At 43.1% G+C, this 17,525-nt stretch overlaps 1 protein-coding gene across 3 annotated transcripts in view; it reads left to right on the top strand.

Annotated features, from left to right (window-relative positions):
• The window catches only part of ITGB6 (integrin subunit beta 6), a 126,441-nt gene that overhangs the window by 16,187 nt on the left and 92,729 nt on the right, over window positions 1–17,525 (top strand). The window contains exon 1 of one of the 3 annotated variants that reach the window (XM_044242179.1): window positions 4,612–4,656. The exons of the other annotated variants lie outside the window; for them this stretch is intronic. The gene's annotated coding sequence lies outside the window, so the exon portion shown is untranslated. Of the gene's footprint in view, window positions 1–4,611; window positions 4,657–17,525 lie in introns of those variants that run through there. 3 annotated transcript variants of the gene reach the window in all.

Here is a 17,525-nt window from a genome sequence, read left to right as displayed (position 1 = left end):
AACCTTCCGTGTAGGCTTGACTTGATTCATCTGGACTTTGCCATCATTACCCTTTGGAGAGAGAAAAATGGTGCTCACTTGTCCTGCCCTCCATTACAGTGTCTGTTTGTGTGATCTGGGGTGGAGGAGGTTGCCTACTACTTTGAGAGAGACCCGACTCAGTGTTAAGTGGGCCCCTTTCCCAGGGGGCAGGTGTACCCGCCGTCAAGCCCTCTCTTCTTTCCCATTGAGTCTTTGATTATCCACATTTCTCACTTGTACTGGCAGACAGACCCTTTTATTCTTTTATTTCTGGCCTGACAGCCTTGTTAGTAGAAGGCAAGAAAAGCTACTTGGATGTATGTGTGCCCTTGGCAGATGCTGTTGCCTTTTCTCCAAATATTCAAGGCTGTTCTCTAAGCTTACCACCCATTCCCAGGAGAGGTCTTTTCCTTCAGCCATCCCCAGGCTTCTGGAAGGAATTGCTGTAGAGGAATAGCCAAAAGGAAGACTTTTTTTTTTTTTTAATATTTTATTTATTTATTTGAGAGAGAGAAAAAGAGAGCACAAGTGGGGGGTGAGGAGGGGCAGAGGGAGAGGGAGAAGGAGACTCCCCGCTGAGCAGGGAACCCGACCCAGGGCTCCATCCCAGGACCTGAGATCATGACTGGAGCTGAAGGCAGCTGAGCCACCCAGGCGCGCACCGCCATAATGAAGACTTGACAAGTGGTTGGGAAAGAACATTAGGCCCTGGTGCCATTTTTGAGCATGACTGTGGATGCAAAGGCTGTGGGGAGGTGAATTGCCCACTAACTGGGTGATTGGAGATATCAATCATAATTCCTGCTTCATAAGGTTACTGAGAACTTTAAATGAGATAAAGGTGCATAACGTGCTTGATGCATAGTGGGTGCAAAATGAGTACTGGTTTCCCGCTCTTGGAAGAGTTCCGTATAAACCCATGCAGAAGAGAGACCCATGTAGCGTGCCTCGCTAGAGTGGGTGGCTTCAAGCAGGGCCCCTGGAAACAGGCCCTGGGCTTGAAGCTCTCATCTGCCACTTACCAGCTGTGTGGATTCAGTATATCTCTTATTCTCTCTGTGTCTTATTTCCCCACCTTTAAAATGGGACTGATGGCAGTGGTGCTTTCCTCAGAGGATCTTTTGTAAGGACTATTCCAGAGCAGTGCCAGGTATGCAAGAAGTGAAGACGTAAGTTGACTGTTATTATACTATGTTATTATGCTACTGATTATTATTCCATTTCTAAATGTGCATGAGTTACAACGCCATCTACAGTTTATTCCGTACCTCACAAAGAGTCTCCCATACCTGTGTCGTCTAGGATAACACTCCGCAATTATGCGCTTCAGATTTCTAAGTTTACCAGGTATTCATAGGTGCTTTTTGAAAAAAAAAAAATAGATCTGTAGTTAAAGAAATATGTGATTCTTTGACTTAATGATGTTAAACAGGTACTTTTGCTGCAGGACATCGCAGATCATTCCACATGCTGACATACTTCAGGTGGAGGTCTCTCCATCCTACAGTTCCTGCCAGACCAGTGTCACCAGGGCACACTTTGGGAAGTGCGGGCCTAAGATCAGGCAAAGAAAGGATGAATACCCAGTTTACATCAACAGGGATGGGGCTAGAGGAGATTATGCTGAGCAAAATAAGTCAAGTAAAGAAAGTCAACTACCATATGGTTTCACTTATTTGTGGAACATAAGAAATAGTGTGGAGGACATTAGGAGAAGGAAGGGGAAAATGAAGAGGGGGTACTGGAAGGAGAGACGAACCATGAAACCCTGTCAAGACCACCTTTTCAGAAGGATGTGGGTTTCTCATCTAGATATCCATAAAGAAAGGGAAAATGGCTCGGTCAGTTGAGGGTCTGCCCTGAGCTCAGGTCATGATCCCAGGGGACTGGGATTAAGTCCCACATCGGGCACCCTGCTCAGCAGGGAGTCTGCTTCTCCCTCTGCCTGCTGACTCTCTGCTCTCTCTCTCTCTGACAAATAAATAAATAAGTAAAATCTTTTAAAAAAAGAGAAAGAAAGGGGAAATGTTTCCATGTCATTCAGAGATATTCGAATTGTGACAAATTCAATACTCTTGGAATTATTCATTTGCTTGTTCTTGCTTTATTTGTTTTTTAAATTAATGTTATAAATTATCTTTATGACTTAGGTTAGGAAATAGGATCAATATGAATATGAAGGTTTATATCTCCTTTTTGCCCACAGAATATCTAAGGCAAGGTATTAATACACCATGTTGTGACAGAGTTTCACTCTTCTTGCAAATGGGAGCTAGAGAATTCTTAGGTCCTCATTGCTTCAGAGATAACAGAAAGAAAAGTATATGAGAACCAGGAGATACCTGGTCCTGTCATTATCTAGCTAAGTCATGGAGTCAGTCCCCTAGGACTGTTTCCTCATCTCTGAAAGGTGGACAATAAATCTGTTCTTCCAATTTCATTTCGTTGACAGGAACAAATAGAGTAGAAATGAAATTGCTTTTAAGTCTTGAAAGAAAGACTTGAAAATCCTAGAAGACATGGTGTTATAAATTACCAAAAAGTTAACTCTGCAATATTAACATAATCTGGATAATTTGGAAAAGCTTGGTCCTTTTACTTCAGCCAGGAAAGTCCCAGCTTTTAAGCAAGAGTTGAAATTATTCAGAATCTGCTATTTGTTTTTGAATCATTATCAATAACATAAGCAGGCAGCTTAAGTCTTACGTGCTATAAAATATATTTGTAAAAGGAGAGGCCAGAAAGAACAAATGCTGTGTTGAGTGAATGCTAAGTTCCTATCTGCATTTTTCCTACTGGTCAAGTTAGGTCATTCACACTTTAAAATTGGGAAGAGGGCCCATGCATTTCAAGTATGACCCTGATGGAAATCTTTCCATCAGAATAGAGAACTTCTCTCCCTGTGGGGCCTGACTCAGGTGTCTAGAATGTATGCTTGCTCATAAATAGCAGGAGTGTTCAGGACTGTGATTATTTTTCTCTACCTGGGTTGTTTGGAGAGTTCAGTTCACTCTGGGTAAATGATTAGTGTGTATTCTGGTAGAATACAATGTGTGAGGGAAATTCACGAAAGATATTAACCATTGGTGCTATTCCCCTGACCAACAGAGACTAGTATGGGCACAACCCCTTCTGCTCTAAGAGTTACTTACACACCTGGCATAGTTGTTTCAGGTCATCAGGATTCTTTCTCAGAAGCAAACCTTAGGGGGCAGAGAGAAGACGATGTCTGTTGTTTTAAAGTATCTGTGGATAGAGAATCAGGAACCTGACATTCTCATCCTGAGTGAGTGACAGTGTGACTATGGGTAAGCCACTTGTCCTCTCTTGACCTCAGTATCTCATCTATAAAGGGAGAGGATTCTTCAGCTGTACAAATGTCAAGAGACAGTGCCAATGTTATAACACTACCTGTCCAGTTTGCCACACATCTCACCGTGTGGACCTTATCTATAGGTAAATAAAGAGGTAGAAAATGAGGCCTAGTGGGCCAAATAAAGCCCTAAAGCAGATTTTTATAAGCTCTTTATAATAATTGTTTTAAAGTTTTTGTGTCATTAAAAGTCCTTAGAAATCTGGGGCACCTGGGTGGCTCAGTGGGTTAAGCCACTGCCTTCAGCTCAGGTCATGATCTCAGGGTCTTGGGATCGAGTCCCGCATAGGGCTCTCTGCTCAGCAGGGAGCCTGCTTCCTCCTCTCTCTCTGCCTGCCTCTCTGCCTACTTGTGATCTCTATCTGTCAAATAAATAAATAAAATCTTTAAAAAAAAAAAAAGAAGTAAAAAGAGATAGGTGAAATTCTTAGGCAAACATACCCCAAATATCTTCATTGCATCGTGTGATCAATTTAAAGGTTATTAATGAGATATTTTATATACTTTCCACACAAAGTCTCTGAAGTCCAGTGTGTATTTTATACACGTAGCTCTTCATCATTCATGCTAGCCACATTTCAAGTACTTAACAGCCTCATGTGGTCATGGTTCCCATAGATGACAGCACAGAGCTGGAGAACCAACTTACCAGTGTTGCCTAGAGCTCTTGCTAGCTAAGTAGCATTCAAAAGGGAACCACACGGATTGAGGGCTCACTATGCATTATATGAAATACAAGTACAATTTGTTTTCTTTTCATTTGTATGTCTCACTAAAGAAAGATAACTAGAGCAGAAGGTAAATACCATTGAAACAGTATCGAAACGCATCTCCTACTATTGCATGGTCCCGCGGACTTCATATTTTTTAGGCTCAGTTTTCTCATCTCTAAAGCTAGTAATAATTGTATTTACCTTAACAATTTTCTGTAAAATTTATGAAAATGTTTTACAAACTGTAACTATGGAGGTTTAACAAAAAGAACAATAGCTGTGTTTTTTTGAATGCTAGCCTCTGTGTTAGAAACTTGGCATGTGTTGTCTTCATCTTTTTAATATCTCTATCCAGTGGTATTATTATGCAGATTTTAAAAGGAGGAAACTGAGGCTTTTAGAAATTAAATACCTTGTGCGAATTCACATAGGTAGTGAGTGACAGAGCCAACTATGGTTTTGAAAACAGGTTAGATTATATCTATGGTATTATTCTGCTTACAGAGCCAGAGTGAGCAAGGGAGACACTTCACTTTTTAAGACACTTTGGTAAGTACTTTAATGATGAAAAAACTGGAGCCTTATAATTATACCCAGGATCACATGTGTGGCACATGAATGGTTCTGGGAAATTTGGAATTGGACAGTCTCTAAAGTCATCATTCTGGTTTTAAGTCCATTGAACCTTCTGAGCCAAAGGAATCTTCTGATTATTGAGATTACTTTTTAATTCTAAAAAATGTAGAATGAGTCCCTTTGAGGTTGAACTTCTTCAATGCATGGAAATGAATGCATAGGGTTGGGAGGTGAATCTGTCACCATTGGGTGATTCTGCCCCTTTCCTTAAATAACTTCAGTATGAGTCCATCCCAAGTCATCCCGTTTCCTAGGAATTGTGTTATCACTTCTTTAATGAGATGCTTCATCATCAATTGACCCAGTTCCAGCCTGACTCATGCAAATATAGATAAGAGAAATGATTTGTCACCAAGTTCCTCCACAACTGTACACAGACTCTGTGTGAACTGAGGCATTGTTGCCACCAGAGAGATGTTGTTTCCACCCCAGCAAATGACATGAATTGTTAGCATCCGTTATTTTCAATGTGTCTTGGCCAAACCACCTTCCCGGGTGGGTCCCTCCTCCTGCATGCACACACTAATCCCTCCCTTTGTACACCTTGTTCCCACTGCCTGGAGTGTCTTGTCCTACTCTCTCCCATCCAAGTCATGTTTGTCTTTCAAGGATCATTTAGCCGAGGTCAGGATCCTGACAAGTCTATGCTACATCTTTTCTATGTCTTCCAAACACCATCCGCTCCTCTCATCTTAGCCCATCTCACACTCTACCATGTTTTGTCATGGAATTTGAATAGGAACTTAGCTCCTGTGTGTATTTTCAGCCAATTAGGTGAAGGTTTCTGGAAGACAAGGGTGAAATTACACTTTAGCAGTACTTAACACATTTTATTTACTAATTGCATGTACTTATTCTGTACAATGAGACTGGGTCTATAATAGGTGTGTAATTTCTGTTGAATTAAATAAGTTTTAGATTTGAAAACCATATGAGAGTAGTTATTCCAGAGGTAACAAAGCTCTGCCATAATTTCAAGGTTTTTTATTGTCTCGTTCTCCTTTCCTCTCTGCCCCATCTCTGTAGACCTTGAATGTGAGTTACTAAATCTTGCCATATTTCCATTTTTACATCTATTTAAGAGTACTTTGATAATGCTACTTCTTACTTACAATACATATTATTAATATCCTCAAGCAAAAGACTGAATTATCTCACAAAGTGTGTGATCAGCATAACATGGAAAGCAATAAAACCGGTATGGATATAGAAAAACTTTGCTCCAGGTGAAAATGAAAAACTAATTGACTCAATGACTCAGTCGTCTGCATTTTTCCTGGTATAACAAAGCAGCATGAAATGTACGGTGGCCGTGGATAAATTCTTAAAGCCCTTCCAGGTAATGAGTAACTATGTGTGACTAAGACAGAATTAGAAGAAAGTCTCAGACATTGGCAGAAAAAAGTCCCCATGACTATCTAGTCCTGGATACTCCCAGTTCTGGGAAAGATTATTTTGTCCTCAGCTTGAGTGACATCAGCATTTTTATTTGTCAGTAAGTACCTGAAAGAAGCAGCTATTGTCTTTAACTTAAAAGAAAGAGCAATTATAAAATCCAGAGATCTGGAATTTCCTTGAGTTCCCTCAAGGTCCTTATTTCATACGTTTACCCTTTAGTGGGGATTTTCATATTTTCATAGAGATGTATTTGTGAAATCAGCAAACACTGGGACAGAGTGAATGTTGGCAAAGCAGAATATCCTTCCGGGTCTAGGTTTTCGGGGCCTTAAAGGACAGACTGGACTGGCAGTGTTCACAAGAGTAGGCACTCCGGTTTACCTTTAAGTTAAACAAATTACATTCCAATGTGAAGACTGTTATCACAAGTCCCCATGCCCAGCCCAGCTCCTGAACTCTCCCTCTTGCTGCCATGGATATTTTATCTGGTAAACAGAACTATTGGCTACTTCAATGCACTCGACATGCCTTGGGCTATTTTTAAGTTATCTGACTCTCTGGCCTGTGGAATTGGTTAAGGTTTGCTTCCAAAAGCTGTTTTTTAAAAAAAAAATCTGGAACCAATTGATTCCTCTAGCAGATTTTCTCCATGTTTCTCCTATACCTGTACATACAGGGAGAGGGGGTGCTGGGAGTGAAGGAGGAAGGAAGAGAGGAAGAGGGAAATGCTCATGCCCCTTTCCCCTCTCAAACCTGGAATAAGCAACCCTTCAGATACTCTGACAACCATCCTAGCTGAGGCCACCCACATCCCAAGCTGGTAAGGGGCTTGGTTCCCTCCCTTGCCAGTTGAGAAATCCTTCTGGAGTCCCATCTTTTCCTCAGTCTCCACAGCCAATCAGTAAGTCCTGTCAGCTCTGGTCCCAAAGATCCTGAATCTGTCTGTGGTCCGTGGTCTGACCATAGTCACCTGGTCACCATCCTCTCCCATCTGTCCTACCACATCAAACTCCTGTCTGATCACCCTGCTACTTTTTGCTCCTCTAAAGTTCATTCCTCCCACAGAAGCTTATATTATCTTTTTAGAACATAAATCAGATTATGTGGCTCCCCTGTTTCAAACTTTAATTGCTTCCGTTCTGCTTAAAACAAAAACCAAATGTTTCTCCTGCCTCGGCGAGCTCTCTACCCCCGGGTCTCTCATGATGACTGACTGACCTCTTATGGCAGCACCATCCCCTTCCCTGGACATCTTGTATTCTTCCCATCACCAAGGCTCCCAGAGCATTCCTTGCATCCTTGACTGTGCTGTCCCTCTGCCTGGAACCCTCTTTCCTCTGATCTTCACATGGGTGGTGTCTTCTTTGCACTAATCTCAACTTGTAGTCACCTCATCAGGGAAGCCTTCCTTGGTATCCATCTCCAAAGGAGCCTCCTTGTCACCCTACCATATCACCCTCAAGCAACTCTCTGCAGAACACTTATCACAGTCTGATATTTTCTTATTTATTATTTTTATTTAATTTCTTTAACATTTCTCTTTCCCCACTAGGCAATCACTTTTTCATTCACCCTGTATCTCCAATGTCTAGGACAAAGCCTTCCAAAGAGTAGGTGCTTTTAAGTAGATTTTGAGTGGATGACTAGACAAATAATAAATGTCATGGCCAGTAGCCATTCAGTAATGGTATCTACGGAGCATCTACAGTATGTAAGGTTTTAACCTTGTATTACAATGACATGGCCAGTTTTAATTTAAGTATAAGCTTCACCACATTATCACATATGATCCTTGTGGGAAACTCTGAGGAAATTAAGGGAAAGGAATGAAAGACACTTGCTGCCAAGAAGCTGTATGTTGCTTTCTGTCTAATGCCAGAAAAAGGAATACGCATGTTAGGGACTAAGTCCTTTCATTGTAGCAGAGCCAGCTAAGCCCAAGCAGAAATCAGACATGTGAGACCAGGACCCACCAATAGTTTCCAAGCATTTATTTGCCTGGTTGATCTGCATCATCTTGTTTCTCAGCTGATGGTGCAAGGAAGAGTTTAATGAATGGGGAGGGACGCTGAGAGTGAAATGAGGGGGCCCAGCAGGGCTTGAACCCTCAGAAGGCAAGACAAGAGCCAGAAGCTGAGGTGCTATTTGCAGGAAAGAATTTGGGATCTTTGAGCACAAGTGGAACAGCTTTGGGACTCAAGGTATAAAACATGGCCCAGGGTTGAGGGTGTTTTTCTTTCTCTTGCAAGGAATGAATGCAGTGTGCTTGCAACATGAGCAACATTGGCCAGGAGCACAGAGCTCAGCAGAGCTCTGCCCCTGGGCCAAGGGCCGGGGGGCAGCTCTGGGGTGTTAGAACACAAGGACACTCTACCACTTCCCTCTGAGCAGCGCCAAAGTCCCAGGGTACTGAATGCAACTCTAGGCCACTGTAAAGTTCTGCACGGCCTCAGTACCCAAAAGCACACAGAGGCCCTGGCCAGCAGCTCAGCACCTTGTGCCAGGCAGGGCTAAGTCAGAGACTTGGGCCCTGTGCAGACATGCTTGCACTCAGGGCACCAGCAGAGTATAGTTTCAAATGACCATCAAACCATGTACCCCCACGAATGGCAAACTTTGTTTGAGTATACTTAATACATCCTGCAAACTTACCCCAATAAGGAGAGAGACTTTGAGAGAGGATGCATGGAGGGCTAGCATGTGGAGCCATCAGTCAGTAAAATGTAAGTGAAAATATGGTCTAATTGGCCTGCACAGGCTGGTGAAGCCTGGGGACATTTGGTTACATACTTGCCAAGGAGACTCAGTAAACAGGTTCAGACCTACTCATTCGGGAGGCAATTAAGTACCAATGCCAAGGGGAAGCCAAAGGCAACAATGGGCAGAACAATGGCTCTACTGTGGCACCCAGCCCTTTGTGGCCTGCTGGGGGGGGGTTGCTGTCAGCCCACGGGCCACTCTGCCACTATGCTTAAGTAGGCATAATTAATTAACAGGAGCTAATTGTAATGGCTTCTGCCTAAGGGGTAACATGCTGCATAAGTTTACAAAATATGGAAAATAGTTTCCTTCCCTGCAAGGACACTGTCAGTCCAACAGAAAGGTGCCCCAGAACTGTAGCAAAAGGGTTCAATTCAGATTGGGTTTCTAAAGTTCTCTATTTAGGAGCCGAATATAAAACACATGTAATTGTCTTCCAAATCACCAGCAAGAAATTTAGCTCAGTATAATCTATGCATTCTTCCATCCTCAAAAAACTCCCTGAGATCTGTTGCATGAGAGAATGGACTTGCAGCAAGAAATGAATGTTCTTTCTGACTTGGCAGCTCATTTCCAGAAGTGAAACCCTGGAGGACAACATAGAGGAGGCACATTCCAAATGACATGGAGAAAATCAGTTCCTTTCCCATTAACATTCCCAGGAAAAAAATAAAACAATTCTGCTTTATAGAGCTGAATTCAAGGTAAAGCAAGATTTTAACAAAACAATTCTACCTGTGTGGTGGTCTAGCTGTCCCCACTACAGAAAAGATTCGCATGGTTGGTTTCATTCTGTTCGTTGGAAAGCTCTGTGAGTACATTGAGCATACAGTCTGTGGGGCGTGTGCAATATTAACAGAATGACAGAAACCATTACAGTCTACAGCCACAATGGTGAGCACTATGAATGCCATGCTAAGCAACTAGAATAAAGTTCATCAATGTTCAGGATGGAGACTTAAAAACAATGGACCTTGTCACCATCGAGCAGCCCAGGAAGTTTGGAATGGCCATGAAAGAAAGCCCTAGATCAGTGTGGGGTTGCGAGAAAGCTGGATGTTGTGCCTGAATAAGATAGTCATGTTCACAATGTAGTAGGTGTCTGCTGGAGCAGAGTAAGGAGCTCACAGTCATGTCTCATTTCCCCTCCCTACACGGTCTCCCTGGGGCCACAAGGTAGACCATCTAATCACACTGTCCCATGTGCAATCCAGGCAGGATCACCAACAGCTCAGAGAGTCTGCCTATCTCTGAGCTGACTTCACAAGTGAATCTCCCAGGGATTTTCAGGTGACCTCAGAAGGCCTTCAGATCGCAGCATCTTGCGGCGGGTTCGGTATACAACAATCATTACTTTGCATCACTACAACTGTTATGACAAGGAAAGGAATGAATCCTTTAGGAAACATGTCTATCCTTAAGGGATAGCCTATACTTCTAGAGAATTCACAATTCTCTAGAATTGTGAATCCCAAGATCCTGACTTCAATTTCATATGACATATTACAGCTATCCAGGTACCCAAGATGACTCTCAATCTCAGATACCCTGTTACCTTGCCTGGCGAGTGCCTCCTGGGCAGCTCTCGTCAGGGCTTAGTGTTTGCCATGGGCGGGGAGTATGGAACTGCCCTAGTTAGAGAGCAAATCTGAGGTTCTTTCCATCAACTGTTGCTCCCAAAATAATGGTGACTCATCTGTGCCCATCACCTGGAGAGCTGAAGGTGAGTTGTCACAGAGGCAGGAGATGGTTATGCAGACCCTGAGGATCCAGGTTTAGGAAGGAAAGGACCAAATCAGTCAACAAGCCAGAAGTCCTTACCTACTCTCCCTGAGTCAAGCCATGCTAAGCTTTAAATAAATTTAATCCCATTTTTCTCCCACCACTTTTCATTTTTATTTATCGCAACCCGTAGAGCCAGAAGCAGAATGCTCAAAACATTTCCAGTGAATCTGAATTTTCAGGGTATTCACAGTCTGCCTGGAAGCAGCAGGAAGTGGGATTTATAGATCAGTGTTACCCGGCAGGCAATTTCCCAAGCCTCAGCATTTGGACTTGTTTTTAATTAAATAAATGTGCAGGCTTAATGGGACTGGATCTCTGGATCCCTGGAGGTCTCCCAATAAATTGAGATAAGATCCTTAACCCAGAGGCATTAGCATCCCCTAGAAAGACCCGACAGGTGGGCGTTCTAGTGAGTGGGAAGGATGATTGCAGAGTGAAGTAAATCCCTGGGAGGTCAGAAAGTTCTTGGCAGGCGTCAGAGTACCACGAGTTACTATGAGGATAGAAGGAGAAGGTTCTCACAGATGAGGAGCTTTTCAGCAATGGAGAGGCAGCAGCCATAGAAAGCATGGCTCTTTCTGCTTGGGCTTGAATTCCGGCTCCTGTCCTCATTGGCTGGCCAAGAGGAGACTTGGACTCTCTAAGAGAAGCTTCCTGGTTTTAGACAGGGATAATAATAGTACCTCCATCAAAGCTTGCTGTGTGTAAACCTCAAATGGCTTCTGACTTAAGAGCCTTATCGGTCTACACCAAACCACAAAATTCTTCTGCTCAAGACCCTCCAATGGCTCCCATCTCATTGACCGGAGAACCCAAGTGCTCTCTGAGACCTCCAGGGGCTGGCTGTCCGCTGGCTCTCTCAGCTCCACCACCTTCCCCGAACCCTAGTCCTAGCCCCACTGGATGGCTTGTGGTTTCTGGCACACAGAGTAGCCTGACCTCCCCTCTCCTCAAACACTTTGAATACGTTCCCTCCCCTGGAAGTGCCCCCATCCCCGTGCCAGGCTCCTCCCTCAAGGTCATCTGAGGCGCCATGCCACCTCCATAGAGAGGACTACATTGGCCACCTGGATACAACAGCCAGCAGCATTTTCTCCAGTGCTCCCTAAGTACGAGGGGAGGGAAGAACAGCAGGCTCTCGGCTTCCTCCACAGGTCTCCCAGCTTTTTCTTGGTGGTTGTTTCCAAAGTCCATGATGTTTGTAGATACGAAGAATGAAGTGGTGGTCTCAACCTCCAGTTAACATCTGTAATCCCAGGGGCTCGCCACTCCATGTCTCTTGCTCCCGAAGCTGCAGAGAGCCTCTCTGGCAGCACCCATCCTTGACCAGTTTGAGTTTCTGCTAAGGTGGCAGCCAATGCCTGCTCCCAAGGCCTATGGTTCGCAGGGGCCAGAAGAGAACTGGGTGCCATGCAGAGAGAAGAAGGGCTCCTCTCCCAGCCTCTTGTCCCTGGGCCCTGAGGCAGTTCACGGACCACACCTCCCCTCGCTCACCGCTTAATTTATTGAGCGGTTTTATCTGCTTTGGCCATCTGCCCTGTGACCAGAGTTCAGAGTCCTCAAAACTGGATGAAGAATAAAGGACACACAGTCCCTCCACCTTCCTCACTTTGTTCACTCCTCCAGCATTTCCCCCTCCAAAAGGAAAGACCAAAGTTCTGGTGCATTTCTACGACAGTGGAGACATATCCACATTTGTAGACAAATCCATAGCGGGGTACATGCATGAGGAAAGGGGGTGTCCAAGTAGACTTAAGAATGTCCACACAGTGTCTTTATCCACGATAGAAGATGGCACCCCTCCCTCAAGACACTGTTGCCATCTCCCAGACAACTGGCATAAAGAATGGGCAGATCTACAATGTCCGCCATGAGGATTGCGTTTACCCAGATTAACACCTTCCTTCCAGTGCCTGGCACACTGTGCCCAGTCGGTATACTTCGACCCATTCAATTTGTCACACTCGTCAACATCGGAGCCACAGTGAGCCATCAGGCCCTCCCACAGTTCTTGGTTGTTTGCAAATAATCCTCCCAGCCTCTCTCTCTCTTCATCTACAAAATCAGAACAAGGACACTGGAGGGCAGAAGGGTCCCTCCTGGCCCTCAGACCACCCCCACCACAGTCCAGGTATCAGCCTGGTACTCTGGCCCTGCACCAGGTAGCACAGAGGGGAGCCCGTGAGGCAGAGGGGCAGGCGGGGGGAGGACCGGTGCTAAACTTGGCATTCCTTGTCCTCCAAGTTCTGCTGAAGAGCCAGCAAGTTAGAAGGGGCTCTGACTCCTGACTTGATGCCAATTATTATCAGCATGACTTCGGGCAAGTTTCCTAATCTCTCTTAACCCTAAACACCAGTTACCTTATTCAGGAAAAGGAAAGAACAGAATCGACTTCACTCTACCGGTCAGGGCCCCAGCAGGAGACAGAAACAACACCAGTTATCTCAACAGAAAGAAGTAAGCATAAAGAATTGTTGACTGGGTATAAACAAGGCTGTTAGTAAGGAAACTGAAAGTGTGGAAAGATACATCGAAGAGGTCACTGAGGTAGCAAATGTGGGAAGTGGCTACCACCCTGGGGGTGGGGGAGGAAGAACTGGGATTATTAAAACTTAGACACTTAAGGACCAAAGGAGAGCTCCCACGGGGCTGAGACTCAGATCCCTGAGCGGGAACACCGCTGGGCTGGCACTTGGGATCTCTGGATGGGGGTGAGGAGGCTGGTTCTGCAGGTCGCAAAAAGAGCAAACTGGATTTGTTACTGGACTATGTTACTGGAATGAGCTCCACTGCCAGGGTGTGGAGGCGTCACTGGGGAGACACTGGAACAGGAAGCAGACAAGAAGCAGCAGGTCCTTCTCCCACCCCCAGCCTTGCAGCTTCCCTCTATTGGCCCCTTGGCAGAGCCCACCATGAGGCGCTGCCAAAGCAGAAATGGGGTTTTTAGACTCCCAGCTTCAGCAACACAAAGTGGGTAGAGATGGCCGGGTCTGGAGCTCTGAGACATTAACTGAACAAATAGCCCATCCATAGTTGGGATTAAACAAACAAACAAACAAAACCATATATAATGTTTAGCCCAGGGCCAGGCACACAATACGTGCTAAATATCCTTATCCTTATCTTCCTCCTCCTCATCATTATTATGATAGACAAATGGGCTTGGCAATTAGATGGAAGATAAGGCAGGGTCTGTGGTGGGTTGATTGTGAGACCAGAGATTAATTTCTGGATGCCTTTTTGGAAGGATCACTGATTATAGGTGTAATATAAAGGACAAACATGGTATCAAATATAGGAAGTCAATAAATTAGTCATGTGAATTGACCTCTAAAATGTCCATCCCTCTTCATTCCCATGGCCTTGCATGACATCACACCCCCTTCACCTCTTTCCCAAATTCACTAATTCTTTTCTCCCACCTCCAAACACCTAAATCACTACTCCAAGCCCAGTGGTCATTCCTGCTGATTGCCTTCCCATCCTTAGATTCCCGATGCCTATAGGGTAAAAACTAAATTCCTATGACTAACATTAGCACACTCAATGATCTGGTTTGGGAGCCCCAGAAATGCTACCTTCCTTTGGATCTAGCACTGCCCTCCCAACACAAAGTTCAGAATAGAAGAACGAGGAATGGCAAGGAAGTCTGGCTAGACCTAAGGAGTCTCCTCTTGGATGTCCTGACATCAGCTCTAATTCAGAATGTCAGGAAGAGGAATAATATCCCTTTGCTTCTCACCCACCCCTAAAACTTTAATAAGTGCCCCATCACAGCTGAGGTAACATCCTAATGCCCTCAGCTCATGAAGTGCAGCTCTCCTCTTCTTCATTAAATTAGCAACTCCTTTCTCCCTCTTTGTTCCCTTCAATAGTGTCTTCTCTTAAAGTTATTGGCTCTATCAGTCAAGTAAGGCTAAAATAAGCTGCAGTAACAAAGACAACCAATCTCAAATCTCAGTGGGTTTATTTCTCACACATTGTTTATTTCTTACACACATCGTATGTAGGCTTTGGGACAATGGGACCTCTACTCTACTCCCTTTTCAATCCAGGATCTAGGCTTATGAAGCAGCTCCTCTGAGGAATACTACTAGTTCATGGTTGAAGGACATGAAAAGATAGTGGAACCTCCCAGTGGCTCTTAAAGCTTCTGCTTAGAAGTAGCTTGTATCACTTCTACTCAGATTTTGTTGGCCAAAGGCCACATGGCTTCTTCTGAGATCAGTAAAAATAGATATATGATATTCATTACATTGAAATCACTGCAAATCATGGGGCCAAGACTGACATCAGTGGTCATGAATGTATAAAATTAGTATTTTGATCAACAAAACAATCGACTATACCATCTTCACCAAGGATCCTATCACCTCACACCTGGATTTTTAAATCTCAGGGGATGACTCATCCTAATATAATCTGGCCCCAATAGAAGTGTTCCCACAGATCCTTTGGGGTCTTCCTGCTTCTAGTGTTTCCGTTTAATATCAAGAGTGAAGTGGCTGCCATTTTATTATTTTCTAAATACTATTATCCTCTTGTCATTCCCTTGCTCAGAACCTGAAGCAGCTCCCTATTGCCATGCAGTTCAAATCTATATTCTGCAGCCTGATGTTCAAGGCTTCCATCAACTGATCCTCCCTTTAATGTCCAACTGCATCGCAGCCCCCAAAATAGATCCAGCCAGGGGTCTGATGCTTTTCTACACGACTACTCCAAGATTTTCCTTGTGGTATTAATCTTGCTCCTGCTTTCCATCCTTGCCCTACTCTCTCTTTTCCAACAAGTTTATATCCTCCAATTTCTTTAAGAGTTGTCTCAAATCTCATCTTCAAACACAATGCTCTTGAATAACTACTCTTCACTCTTTATCCTGCTCAAAATTCAGAATTACAGCTCTATGTTCTGTTTTTATTTTCTCCTTCTGGAATCATTGCAAATTGCTGTGGGAAAAGACATTGTGGATTTTCTACTCCACGTATAGCAGCTCTGCTGAATTTAGGCATGAGGAAATTAAGACTTAGGAAAAGAATGAACAGAAATGTCACTAATTTGCTGAGAGACTAAATGGAGATGGAAATTAAATCTCCTAGTACCTTGTTACTATTCTTCCCCTACACCAGTTTGTCTCTTTTAATTTATATCTATTTCTTCAACTAGATGATAATCTTTTTTAGGGTGGGGATGCCTCATTATATTATCTGTTATGCAAGACCCTTGACAAATACTGTCTCTAATCTAACAACAATATTGCAGAGTAGCAATTATTCTTATTTTACCAATGAGAAGACTAAGTGTTAGGTAAGCCAAGATATGGGCCCAAATCACCAGTAAATGAAAACCGTGTTTATTGAATGCCTACAGAAATGGTGCCAGTTCTTACTTAAAAGAGATTAAAATACAATTTACTTAAAAAATAAATGTCTCCACTTTAACATAGTTCTTAATAAATCCTAAAAGAGTAATATACTCGGGACTATGGAAATTTGTGGAGGACTGATATTGGGCCAAGGTATCAGGAAAGAGATTGGACTTGAGCATGACAATTAAGGATGCACAGAATACGTACAATCTAAGCCGATATGGTGGGGTGGGTGCAGGCATTTCCAGCAAGGATAGGGGTGTTGGCAGAAACTGGTAAAATGGGTCTTTGGGAAATTGGGAAAGACTTGTTTTTCAGAAACTATAGTTTTCATAGGAGAGTCACGTAGTATATGTTATAACAAAAGACTGGGGCAAAGTTATGGAAGGCTTTGAAGGCTAGGTCAAGATTTTGGGGTTTTATTCTATATGTTATGGAAAATCTCCAAAGATGGTTGACTTTTAAAAGTAGTGTTTAATCCAGCGTGTAATATGTGAGGATGGAAAAAGGAATGAGAGAGAAAAGACCACTTATAGACTACTTAGAGTGGATTAAAGACCTCTTTAACCACCTACTTTTTAACAGAGAAGACTGACATGGGGGTGGGCAGGTTTTAGAGGGTGATAGAAATCATATCGTTGACTCAAGAAATAGCTGTTGTTTGTGGAGGAGGGAGGAAGTTAGATAAGTAAAATACAGATTTTTTTTAAGTTGCTCATCCAATACAGTTTTGTTTCCATGAAAATATGAATGGAAGTTGAGGGTACAAAAACTAATGGAATACTTCCTTGAGATGGGGGTAGGTAGAGTCTATTCTTAGAGAGTTAAAAAACTTTATACCTCCCAATCCCATCTTCACGTTACATGGTCTTCAATAGTAATTCTTCCAATGAGTTTTTTTGTTTGTTTTGTTTTCATTTTGCTCTCTTCTTTCATTAGTAAATTTACAGTTCAGTGAGCATCCATGTGGGGTTAAAATTGTGTTGTTTTCAAATTACTTGCTTCAAAGCTTATAATATTTTTTCTTTTTATAAATATTATCAGCAACTTTTTTTCTATACAATTATTTGAAAAAAATAAAATGAACCAAATTTATTTAACTTAACAAGATACTCAATTTGCCTGAACTTTAATAAACAAAAATGGCATTTCCCCAAATGGGAAATATGGACCACCCAGACAAAGCAATGTACAATAGCTTAAATTTAAAATTTTAATTCATCATGGGGCGCCTTAGGTGGCTCAGTTGGTTAAACAACTGACTCTGGTTTCATGATCTCAGGGTGGTAAGATCAAGCCCAGCACTGGGCTCCAAGCTCATGACATCTACTTGAGATTCTCTCTTTCTCCCTATGCTCCATTCTCTGGCTCACACACTCTCTCTAAAACAAAATAAAATATTAATTCATCAACCAGCATATGGAAATTCAAATGTGAATCACGACAGATAATTTAATGATTTCATACCTACAAT

This window comes from Neovison vison, chromosome 3 (genome assembly GCF_020171115.1).
Source record: "Neovison vison isolate M4711 chromosome 3, ASM_NN_V1, whole genome shotgun sequence".
Lineage (NCBI taxonomy): Eukaryota > Metazoa > Chordata > Mammalia > Carnivora > Mustelidae > Neogale > Neogale vison.
This window is presented reverse-complemented; position numbering and strand designations above follow the sequence as displayed.